Source organism: Amblyomma americanum, chromosome 1 (genome assembly GCF_052857255.1).
Source record: "Amblyomma americanum isolate KBUSLIRL-KWMA chromosome 1, ASM5285725v1, whole genome shotgun sequence".
Taxonomy (NCBI): Eukaryota; Metazoa; Arthropoda; class Arachnida; order Ixodida; family Ixodidae; genus Amblyomma; species Amblyomma americanum.
This window is the reverse complement of record NC_135497.1, coordinates 398,220,618-398,231,866: the sequence shown is the minus strand read 5'-3', so window position 1 is coordinate 398,231,866 and position 11,249 is coordinate 398,220,618. Positions and strand designations below refer to the sequence as shown.

The window sequence follows — 11,249 nt, the reverse complement described above, 5'->3', positions numbered from 1 at the left end:
AGAAGTTGGAGCCGGTTGACCACTCGTGTAGTAGCACCTCGCAGGGCGCGCCACGAGAGTTGACCCATTCGTCTCGAGCGCATGTAAACAGAGAGTCGTAAGTTTGGCCGGCCTTGCTCAACTCGATGCCCTGACTGAACCCCCCTCTATCGAGTTCATGTAAACGAAAGACCCCACGGAGGCCGGAGAAGCGTAACCAAAACCGAAAGTTATCCCAGATCAATGACCGGTCTAGGATCAGGTGCTGTTCTTTTCCGAGTAAAATTCTGTGTGCAAATTGCCACACTTTTTTCGCTTTCTAACTTTCATGTGGATCTAATATTTTGAGGTAAACGAAACTGAAGGATATATCTAAGTTTCTAAGCGTCTTAAGGTGACGTAGTTGGGTAGTGCTTATGTCAGCCGACGGCGTCGCATGGTCGTTTTACGAGCGCAAAAAGGCAACGATTTCCAACGGGCTTTAATAAATGTAGACTCAATATTGCACTGAAATATTTCGGAATCGCCATGTCCAATACTTATTGAATCAATGAAAATCACAACCGGGTGGCTTCATTTTCTTTTCAGAACCCCTTTAACACTGAAGCCTCTGTGAAAGGCCTTGGCCAAAGAAGTCATCATGAAAAAAGTAAACAAGTACAAAGCAATGCATCAACAAAAAATGCAAATCATTGAAATTGACACATATATAATAGTACTGTCAGTAAAAAATCATGATTGTGGCTGGTTTCACTGAGTTGCGTGGTTCTAACTCGTGGCCCGAGTAAAAAAAATAATTTATAATTTGTTCTCAACATGTATTGTGTTACATTCTGTGGTCCTATCACTTGGTCATTTTTATCGAACAATGTGGCCTATTGTGACTTCGAATGACATGTTTATTTGTCCAGACATTTATTTGCAAACCTTAAGGGTGTTTTCGACAAGCGGGCAAAGGGACAGGACTAATAACTTGGCGCAAAAACGGGCTATGCGATGGCGGCCTCGAAATGAACTGGGCTGAGTGGAGAACAGCACTTGTGTTAAAGAATGTTGGGGCAGATGTGATAATTCAAACCCGAAATGCATTCTGGACTTTGGATAGGCTACAGTTTTCAAGTACGGCAATTAAGCAAGTTAAGATAAGCTTGGAAATATTTTTTTTATTTAAACACCCTTGTTCTGCAAAGAATTGCACCCTATCAACTAGAGTATACAGTAAGGAAACAAAGTCGCATAAAAAATTTTTATTGCTACATGTGCTTAAGCATCATCTCAAGATATAGGAGGCATTCACAAAAAATATTACAAAAAGGAAAAACCATGGCACATAATCAGAGCGAAATGCCAAAGGAAGTCACACAATACAAAGGATAAAAACACTTGCTAAGACTGTACAAGCCAGGATGTAACACGTACACCATAAATGTGACCCCCAGACAACAGATGTGAAAGCGAGGAGGCTGATGTACATTGTGATGAGACCTGAGTTCAGATTACCAATATTCAAGGTTATTTCAGAAATATGTGCATTTTTCTTACCTAATTTGCAGCTGTAGGCTCAATATTTCCTCCTCTACAAGTTTCCCCATGATCTGCATTAGTACAACCGCAGCGGTGGCCAAGTGGTTGAGCATCCGCCTCGCATGCGGGAGGTGCGGGGTTCGATCCCCAGTGCCGCCGGGTACCCACCGGTGATACAATGGGTACAAGCTTTCCCCTGGTCTGGTGCTCGGCTTATTTAGGGTGAAATGCTTCGGAAATGGGTCTTCGACCCCACCTTGAGAATTTGAAAAATACCTTGTGCCATGGCGCTCTTTGGCCATAGATGCCCTTGCGCCATAAAAATCCATCATCATCATGCATTAGTACACATGCCTGACCAAATGCGTGTTTAAATAGAGTTACATATTAATACCATGGTAAAGTACAAGAAAGTAAGTATTTTGGACATCCCAGCTGTGGCTTAGTGGTTTCAGCATCCGCCTCACATGCAGGAGGTGTGGGGTTCGATCCCCTGTGCTGCCTGGTACCCACCGGGGATACAATGGGCTAAAGCTTTCGCCATGGTTGGAGCTCGGCTTCTTTAGGATGAAGTGCTTGGGAAATGGTTTTTTCCCCACCTAGAGAAGATCAAAACACCTTGCGCCATGGTACGCCCTGGCCCGAGATGCACTTGCACCATAAAATTCACAATCGACTCTTTTGGCATGGGTCACAAGAAAATGATTTTGACAAGCGAATTTGTAAGGCTACGTAAAGGGGTCATGACACCATTTTTCAGATCAGCTGTGTACTGTATGTTGTTCGCTATCCATCTCAGAACAAATGGACAAGATATGAGCTCATTTGGTGTAGCGAGTAACCTTCAATTGAGTTTTTAAAGTTGTCCTGAACCCTGTGGAAGTCAGGCAACACTGGCACGCTCGTGGTTCACGACGACATAGACTGACAGTCACGTGCTTGCTCGCTACTGAACTGAACTGCAGTTAATAAGCGTAGGGGAATGAGTTGTTCTTTAATCAGGCTTGGGGGATGGTGTGGCGATGCGGGCAAGTTGGAGAGGGACAAAGGCAACAAACACCTGTCCTCCCTTTTCTGAGCAGCTACTTCTGCCCCGTGTCAGCAACTTTACCGTACAGTGTCACAGAAGGACTCGAGTAGGCGCGGGCACTCCGTTTTGTAGCAGACGACGCTCCCTGTCTATGACGTCACTCAGGCTGCTTCAAAATTGCCGTTGCTGCTATGGGGAGGGGCTTAGAGCCGATAACTTCAATTCCTAGCTGAAATGCACACGGAGAACCTTACTTGTTTTTTAATACACTTAATAACGTCATGGCTAGAAGCTTCAACGTAAAACTACGATTTGTTGATAGACCTTGTCATGACCCCTTTTAAGGGCCCATGTTGTCGCTCAATTTTTGAAAAGCTGGCAGGTTGTTGCTGTAATGGCTTGCTTGACAATTCTGAAAAAAATTTTCTGCGGTTTAACTACTGCTGAAGCTGGTTAGAGAACGAAAGGTGTGGTGTATCGGGCAAGTAGACGCGGCTTGGCGTCTGCAACGTTGAGTGCCTTCCGCAAACTGGACAGGCAGCGCGCCCACCCTGCCACCCTGGCAGGTGGCAGTTAATGGTTGATCGCGAGAGTTTGGTCACCCAATGAACGCTGCGGCCTATTGCTGCAGTGCTGTGTGTGCCACAACGTTGGCACCGCTAATGCATGCAGCCCACACTTCTGATCAACGCCACGTGCCTCAAATCGCGATTGAGGCTTGCACTGTCCCAGGCAGCCAGTTATGCGCCCTTCCTTTCCTAAAAATCATCGGATCCTGGAACGTGGTCAACGCCAACGCTGATTAACGCAATCAATGCTGACGGCCGATAAAAAACAGAGGCGAGCGCTCGGTTTCGGCGGTGGCTGGGTGACCTCATAGCTGTCTTGTGGTTTCTCCCCGGTTCAAGGTCGAACTCGCGCATACGGCGTAGAAGCTACGGAGGGGAGTAGGACGGCTTTCGATTTAAAGGCCCATTTTTAAATATTGTGTAAAGGCTTAGGTGAAACACCCTGCACGGTCCTCTAAAAAGGTGTCAAAATGCTCAGAATGAAAATCCAATGATTGATGATGCAAATTAAGAAACTTGAGAGTGTGTAATCGATCAATGAATTGATTGAAACAATTAAAAAAGTTGAAAATGCTTTCAACGGTGTCAGACTGCTCCGAATGGAAAGCAGGTAACGAGTCAAGGAACCTAAAGAGTCGCACCTGCATCAGAGGACGCACCAAACGGCGTACGCTGTCGCGTCAGGTCGTAAGCGTAGCACAAGAGTTCTCCAACGTTTAACTCAGTAATATCGGTAGAAGTTGCCGACTGGAAAAAAAACTGTTAGAACAAAACCTATTAGCGGGGGTGAGGGTGGGTCGATGATGTGAGGATGACGGTGAGGGAGGGCCAGCAAATTTGGGAAGTCAAGGTGAGAGAGGGCCGTAGAATTTTTCAAAATAAGGAGAGGATGAGGGAGAACGATGTATTCTTAAGTGAGGGTGAGGAAGGAGAAATAAAAATGAGGGCATTTGCCCACCTGGGGTCACAAAAGCAATTATCGCAAGAAGTTGAAAAGTGTTTTCTCCATGGATGCTGGAAAAGGGAGGTATAGGCTGGGAGAACCTTCATATGGGCTGCGTGCCGCGGTAGGCAGAAGCCGATCGGCGGCCGCACGTGACACGTGGTCTTGTACTGTCTGAGTGTCATGTTGTCCGCGGAGTTTTATTTCCACGTATGACGGAAGCAGACGTTGGGTCTCGTCTCTCAATCGAGCGCGGGATGCACGGTGTCGGTTCACGTCATAGGAACGGCACCCAAGAGGCGCCGGGATTACGACAGAAAGGGTGTTGTGGGATATCCTAACTTTGGGCTGCTTCTGAACAGAGAAGAGACACTTTTTAGGGGAAAAGAAAGCAAATAAACGAAAGTATTACCGAAATGAGTGCATGAAAGTTCCTTACAGGATGTTCAACAATTCTCTTCTGCTCGGATTCGACGCTTGTAAGCTGTCTTGCTTTTTTTCCTCTTGCCGTCGGCGCCGGCCTCTTCCGCTCAGATCGTCTAGCGCCGGAGCCATCTCGTATTCGCAGCGGACATGCCATGTACCTCCGTGTGGTGTCTATGGGGAGACTCGCTTTGGTTCCCTCCATGTAAGGAGATACTCTTTCTGTTCTAGGCGACTTCCGAATGGCGCCGCGAGTTCTCACCAGGCTGCATCCCGTGACGAGGGTGAGGAGACAGCCGAGCGATGTGTTTGCATCTGTTTTTTTTTTTGCCTGTTCTTTTGCAGGTGTGTCGCTCCGGCAGAACCGCACCACTGCGCGCAGCTAAGGAGCGCCGAAGGAAGCGCGGCTCTCTCCGAAAGATCCTCCAGCGTGGAAACGGCTACATTCACTACGACACCCGTGGAAAAGCGCCGTGACGTCGAAGGAAATAGTAAGGACTCCTCCGTTTACATGCATGCAACGCTATCTTTCCATAAAAGTTGAGAATTACCAACGTGCTAACGCGATTATGAGTTTACGGCACGCGATTGTGCAGAATTTTTTTTTTTAGAACTCACGTAGTTCAGTCGCCTGAAATGTGTATAGCAATCCCGCGAGGCTGGGTTGCGAGGCAAATCGATAATTTTTTTTCAAAAACGCGTGTCCAGTAATCATTCGGTGCTGGTCCTTCCGGAAACAGGACAAACGCGTCGTCGTGTGCTCTGTCTGGTATGTGCTCGCGGTAGGTTGATGTAGGCAGTCGTTACTTTCCGCGATGTCATCAATGATGGCTCAGATATGTTTTTTTTCTTCACGCACCAGTGGCGGATATCAGCTGCCACGTTTGTTCACTGGCGCTAATCAAACCCGGCCTACCTTTTTGGTAGCATTGCTAGGAATATCTGTGACTTCCGAGTGCAGCTCGCGGCCCACTGTGCTCGCTGTCACGAGTGTGATCCCCAGCTCACATCCTGATGGGACCGAAGTGAAAACAGCCTGTACTATCGCTCTCAGTATGACCTGCAACACGCAAACTGTGGCCAGGACTCAATTCTTCAAGCACTGCGAGCACAGTGCTCCCTAAAATGTCACCATCTAGCCGTTGATCAAGAAAAATCGTGGAATGCATGTTTGTGCAAGTTGGGTGCTCTGTATGTAAGTCGTCGCAAGCTTCGCGTGTATGCGCTATAGCCACCAGTCGTTGTCTGTTGCACTTCCAGCCATCGCGTCTCCGCTGCAGCAAATATCTCTAACGAGTTGGCTAAGCCCCAGATTTCCCTGCGGTTCTAATTTTCAAAGTTTTTACTTTACACAACACAGCGAATCCGTCTGTTCTGCGGTTACGATAAAAATATGCGCACGCAGCCCAATGGGAGGAAAGCGCGAGCCCCTTCCGTTCCGGCTAGTTCAAAGAAACTCCTCACATTAGGCGGATGGATACAGAACGAGAGGGTTCTTAAAGGAGGGAAGGGCTGGCTCTCAATCTATCCCTTTTTAATTTTCGACTTGCGTGACCGTTTGTTATCTCGGGTGCTGTCACCTTATTTGCGATGCCGGTCATTTTGGCGCTGTGTTCCTTCGTGTGTTCGTGAGGTCGGTGTAGCGACAGAGAGCTACGGTGGTGTTTGGTTTTGTGCTCGTGACCTTCTAAATGGCGACGAGTGCAGCAAGACCATCAGGGATGCAGCGAGCACTGCTACCAGAGCACGCTTTCTCAGACGCCTCCGCTAGATTCAGCGATTATTAAACGTCATTTAGTCACTGCTGTTGATGAAACAATCATCGTTTTTGGCCTGAAAAAAAGAGGCGCCACAATTCGCAAATCGATTATAGAACTGCGTTTTGGTAGCATGGACAGTGATCGCCTTGCGTGATATTGGTTTGTTTTCGTGTGTTTGCATAAATACTAAACAATTTCTACAATTACCTACGATTGCAAACAACATCGTGTATGCATTCAATTGCTTACATTACACTCGGCATGCGCGGTATGATCATTCATCTATTTGCTGGAACTCAGTGTGAACGAAAGGACATTCTGAAAATGTCAGCTGCACCATTTCAGAATTACATCACACCCCTGCTGCGTCCACACACGTTTATATCTGTACTGCACCGAATGCTCCAACGTAGACATGTAGCATGTTTCAAGAAGCAATACATCTTTTCGACTGACAGTTGCGGGAAGGATGCGTCAATAAAAACATACAAAATGCGTTCTCTGCTCTCGCTACATTGGTTTAGCGGTGCGGTTGTCGTTGCTGACCGGCAGCACGGCCAATTTTAAAATGCTACAACAGTAAGGAAAGGGTGTACGAAAGCTCATGCAAGAAAAGCGCGGCGCGCGCCGAGTAGTCCAACAACGATACACTCGCCCACCTCCCTATAGAGGGGCCAGATTTCAGGCCAGTCCTGGCATGAAGCAGATGCCATGCGAACACCCCTCACGCCCGCAAGTTTCGGGCGTCTGTTGTCATGGAGATTAATACGCCGTTATTACGTCCATCATCTGCTATGAACATCACTGAAGGAGAAATGGGCGCTAGAGTCTGTAATATACGTTGGCCAACGCGAGTTATAGGAGTTTGCAGAGCGATGCTTAACCTGCATAAGCTTAGCTGTAAGGTAGAGCAGCGCCAGGTTTTGGCTTCTGGGGAATCAATGCATTCCAGTGGCAGAAAAATTCAGGGGCGGTCAAATGTAGCGATGCGGACAAAATGCGATAGCAATGCAATCTCCTATCCCACTCCTCATTTTATGCCAATTTCTGCTTCCATTGTAATATTGATACTCTTCTGATACTGATCTCTTCATTTATTCATTTTTGCTTCTTGCGCCTTAGCCATTTTCATACGAGCTGAGTTATTCTTACTCCAGCGTCTCTCTCCTCTCGTACAAAAATGCAAAGGGAGAGCGTGGAGGTGAGAGGAGGAAAGTTGGCATGTGTGACGACGGCGGCCGCCGGGTTTTCGCTCCAACGAGGCCCCTATGCTATCGCGTAACAAGAAATATGATGCCTGGCTCCAGCGCGTTGTCGGGTACGGAAGCACTCGGCACTTTATTTGCCTCCAAGGAAAATGCTCTCGGCTGCTCGACTCATCCGTATTCGATGAACCATGCTGAACAGTTCAGAGACTGCCCGCAACCTGGGGCGGATGGGTAAGTGGCCGCCGATGTGGTCCAGCGGATGTCTCTTCAAGGCATGGCAAATAATGGCCGCATCCAAACCTGGCGCTGCTTGGGTATGTTTTCTTCAAGGCTGTGCCAGGGCAGACATCACAGGAGGTCCAAGGTTGCAGCAACCCTACTTCAGTATCAGAGGCGTGGCCTGCCGGTATAGTGGGGTGTAGAGTGACTATGTAGGCTTTGCCAGAGTTGCGCGAAGGTGTCGCCATAGGCAACCAAGTTGGGCAGTCAAGCCGTGCGCCATTTCTGCAGGAGTCAAGCAGCGAGAGTAGCAGGAGAGTCGTGAAGCTATTACGGGCTGCAATCAAAATAATTTACAGCTGCTGCACCTGAAGTGTGCATACAACTGCACCTACTGAAAGACTCGAGAAGTCAATGCCCTCATGCAATCCGGTAATTTTCCCTAATACAGCGAAAATATACACAGCAGTGCTGCGCATTTAAATCGCGCAATACCTCGCTTACACTTACACCAGAAACGTTAATTTGCTTGCCGATCGTTGTAACGCATGCGAGAAAATAAGTTATCGCCATGATGGAAGAAAGATATGTACGCTGTGGCTTGTGCATTCCACGCCGCTAGGAATTCAGCGCGTGCGGTCGTTCGCGTGCATTTAGAAGATTATATTATAGTTACACATATTATAGGTTTGCGCCTAAGCACTGAGAATCAAAAGTAGTCTCAAGCAACCCGTGTCATTTTTTTTGTTGTTGTTCTCGCTTCGGTTGTCTTGTTGAAACTTTCAACGATATACTTTCATGCACATAAAACTGGCGCATGCCTTATCTAAGCAACTAAGTTACCTCCCATATCCTTGCGCCTTTTGAAATTGGCTTTTCGCGACTCATGCGCTGAAACCATTTAAGACGGCGGCGAACCACGGATCTTCCGCATGGGATTGAATGAAACGGTTTGCAAATCTGCGAGCGGTTGCCGCAGTTCGGAGCAGAACACCCTGTCATATTGGCTGCGATGATATCAGCGAGAAGCAAGACATGCATGAAAACTCACTGCAGCAGACGGACACAGCGTATCAAAACAGAAATGTGAGCGAGTTACTCTCAGCGCGGCACGCTGCCGCCACGAGAGTTGTCGCAATGGGGCCGGCGTGCCCTGTAGGGTTGGCTACACGGTGCTAGGCGGTTTCTTGGCAGTCACATGATTACGCTGCGGCGATAGAAAGCAAACGCGAAACTGGAAAAGCCTATGCAGTAACTCTAGTGAGATGCTCTCTGCACTGCCCTCTATCGCAGTGCGTTGTCTGACGTTCTCCTGTATTCAGAAAACAATGTGCAGAATTTTTGTAAAAGGTCCAGGAGGAGGCTCTGACCAGCTGCATTTAAATTCTTGCAAAACGTCGTCGTCGTCATCTTCTGCAACGGCAAATACGCATCATGTGATCTCACAGAAAGTCCACCCCCCCCCCTTCCCGGCTTCTCGTTGACTACAAGACTGCTGACACCCTGGTCCAAAGCTGGTCATTAGTGCTGAATGTCATCAGCACACAGTGATAAGTGTCAGCGTTGAACGGGCAAGTGGTGGCAAGTGTACGCTGGTGGCTGTATAGTGTGTCCAAGCTAATTTTAGGCATGGTTTTTAAATATGCCGAGGCACCCAAGACGTCGCGACCAAATGCATGTTGCTGGCTATTGTATGGAGCAAGTCACACTATTTTTGTATTCGTAAAGCCATAATTAATCGAGATCAATTAACCAGCTTCGCATGAAACCAAGTTTGGCAAAAATTTTATTTAGAAGGTCTAAGAACGGTCCACAAAACGTCCGATTGAACAGATCCCCGCGAAATACAAAAAATAAATGCCACGTAACATGCCTGCTTCCACGTCGCAATTGCAGGGCTCTCTAACGTTCCGCGTACAAGCGATCCGATCGTTCAGCTGGGTGTGCTGCCGCTTAAAAGATGACAGGGCAGGGACGCAGGCGCTGGCTGTGTGATTTACTCCAGCCCAAGCGATAAGCGTCTGCTTATCGTTATCATGAACCCCTGTGAGGGAAGAATGTCGCTGGCGTAAATTGAAGAGCCAACGCCTGCGTCGCTGCCCTTTCAAGCAGGAGCTTACCCGGATATTTGTTTGTCCGTTTGTAAGCGAACCGTTTGGCAGCATTGCCACTGCGGCGTGCCAGCGGACATGTCATGTGGTATTTTTTGTATTTGGCCAGAATCTGCAATAGGCAAAAAAAAAAACGCAATGAATAGAAAGTTACAAAGTTTCGTTTATTTGGTTTATGGGGGTTTAACGTCCCAAAGTGACTCAGGCTATGAGAGACGCAGTAGTGAAGGGCTCCGGAAATTTCGACCACCTGGGGTTCTTTAACGTGCACTGACAGCGCACAGTACTCGGGCCTCTAGAATTTCGCCTCCATCGAAATTCGACCGCCGCGGCCGGGATCGAACCCGCGCCTTTCGGGCCGGCAGCCGAGCGCCGTAACCACTCAGCCACAGCGGCGGAAAGAAAGTTACAAAGTGCTCAATATGACGTATTGAGGAGCGTTCTACAACTTTCCCATTGGAATTTTTTAGCCAACTTCTTCGCTTGTGAAGTTGGTAAATTAATCTTGACTAATTTGCAATTAAGCAGAATAGAAAAACACTGCGACTTGCTCCATACATTACCCAACCAGATCCATGGGTTCTCGTCTTTTTAGGGCGCCTCGACATAATTATAAACTCTGGCTACAGGTAGCTGGGACGCCCTGTATATGCTATTCTTTTTTATATTGCGACCTTAATAAAGAGAATTATGTACATTCGGTGAAGTACACGGAGCTGATAAGAAAAAACAAGTTTCCGCTTGGTAACGCATGCTAGTCGACTGAAAAGCTTGGTAAAGTGCGGGGCATGCGTGCTCCGTGCACTGCAGGACATTACCCACTCCCTGGGTCGCAAGGCAGATGAATGTTCTAGGCTTGCAACACAAAGCGTACTACTCGACTCATTTATGTCGCTTCTTATGTTATGCCTGCGCTTAATTTCTGTGAGAATATTAACTTCGCACTTATAACACTTGTGGCACGAATGTGGCGTTCCGTGTGAGGGGCGCCGAACCAGCTGGTTTATAAGCGCCGTGTTGCATCGCGAATGAGACATCCGAAGATAGCAACTGTCAGAGAACCGTGAAATTTGCAGCATGATTTACAGGTTATACTGAAATGACAAAGTGGAAAGACAAAGCAGCTAAACAAAAAGGTGCAATCCGTTGACATTACAAGCCACTCTCTCTCGATGCAATTAAACATGCAGTATTGTCGACACGTAAACCGCATGGAGCCGAGCACTTAACAACATAATAAAAACAGTGCATCACTTATTGAACCTCATTTTGAAGGGACAACACAGCGCCTGCGGGGTCAGTCGAAGATGGACGAAGTATGCAAACGCTGTCCCCCGTGCACTGTCCCAACTCGCGCTGTGTTATCCTTTCAAAACGAACGCCCCCCTAGTAGACTATCTTGCCACCCTACTTATTAAACCGCATTGGCACTTGTTTACTGGGAAATGAGGCAGAGCTGTTGTAGCGACGGCTTCGTCTGAGA

General features: G+C 47.6%; 1 protein-coding gene across 1 annotated transcript in view; it reads left to right on the top strand.

Moving 5' to 3' along the window:
* The first annotated feature begins 4,736 nt into the window (after positions 1-4,736).
* The window catches only part of LOC144102137 (anaphase-promoting complex subunit 10-like), a 66,680-nt gene continuing 60,167 nt past the window's right edge, over positions 4,737-11,249 (top strand). The window contains exons 1-2 of the mRNA XM_077635451.1: positions 4,737-4,752; positions 4,814-4,959. The gene's annotated coding sequence lies outside the window, so the exon portion shown is untranslated. The remainder of the gene's footprint in view (positions 4,753-4,813; positions 4,960-11,249) is intronic.